Source organism: Chiloscyllium plagiosum, chromosome 7 (genome assembly GCF_004010195.1).
Source record: "Chiloscyllium plagiosum isolate BGI_BamShark_2017 chromosome 7, ASM401019v2, whole genome shotgun sequence".
Lineage (NCBI taxonomy): Eukaryota > Metazoa > Chordata > Chondrichthyes > Orectolobiformes > Hemiscylliidae > Chiloscyllium > Chiloscyllium plagiosum.
In genome coordinates, this window is record NC_057716.1 from 44910885 (window position 1) to 44912328 (window position 1444).

The window sequence follows — 1444 nt, forward strand, 5'->3', positions numbered from 1 at the left end:
ATGCTAACCAGATATCTGAAATTAATCTAGTCTGGTTTACCAGCATTTGACCCATATCCCTCTAAACTCTTCCTATTCATATACCGATCAAAATGCCTTTTAAATTTTGTAATTGCACCAGCCTCCACCACTTCCATACACACTCCACTGTCTGCATGAAAAAAGTTGCCCCTTGGGTCCCTTTTAAATCTTTCCCCTCACCCTAAACCTCCAGTTCTGGATTCCCCCACCCCAAGGAAAAGACTTTGTCTATTTACTCTATCCATGCACCTCACGATTTTATAAATGTCTATAATGTGCCTCCAACACCACAGGGAAAATAGCCCCAGCCTATTCAGATCTTGTTAAAATTTGATATGTTTTAATGAGATCTCTTCCTCATTCTTCTAAAATCTATTGAATACAGTCCAAACCAATCCAGTCTCTCCCTATACATTCCCAGGAAAGAGAATTTTTAAAAAGTCTTTCACCAGAATATCCTTCCTCAGATAAGGAGACAAAAACTGCACACAGTACTCAAAGTGTGGTCTAATCAATGCCTGTACAGTTACAGCAAGATGTCCTTGTTCCTGTACTTGAATCCTCTTGCTATGAAGGCCAACATACAATTTGCTTTTTTCACTGCCTGCTCTACTGCATCCTTACCCTCAGCGACTGGTGTTCAAGGACTGCTCCATTTTCTAACTTACCGCCATTCACATAATAATCTGCCTTCCTGTTTTTGCTACCAAAGTGGATAATCTCACATTTACCCACATCATACTTCCTTCACCATGTATTTGCCAACTTACTCAATTTGCCTAAATCACACTGAAGCACCTCTGTACCTCCTCATGACATACCCTCATCCCTAGCTTTGCGTCATCAGCAAACTTGGAGATATAACACTTAAGTGTCATAGAGATGTACAGCATTGAAACAGACCCTTCAGTCCAACCCGTCCATGCCGAGCAGATATCCCAACCCAATCTAGTCCCACCTGCCAGCACCCGGCCCATATCCCTCCAAACACTTCCTATTCATATACCCATCCAAATGCCTCTTAAATATTGTAATTGTACCAGCCTCCACCACATCCTCTGGCAGCTCATTCCTTACACGTACCACCCTCTGCGTGAAAAAGTTGCCCATTGGGTCTCTTTTGTATCTTTCCCCTCTCACCCTAAGCCTATGTCCTCTAGTTCTGGATTCCCCGACCCCAGGGAAAAGACTTTGTCTATTTATCCTATCCATGCCCCTCATAATTTTGTAAACCTCTGTAAGGTCACCCCTCAGCTTCCGAGACTCCAGGGAAAACAGCCGTAGCCTGTTCAGTCTCTCCCTATAGCTCAAATTCTCCAACCCTGGCAACATCCTTGTAAAGCTTTTCTGAACCCTTTCAAGTTTCACAACATCTTTCCGATAGGAAGGAGGCCAGAATTGCACGCAATATTCCAACAGTGGC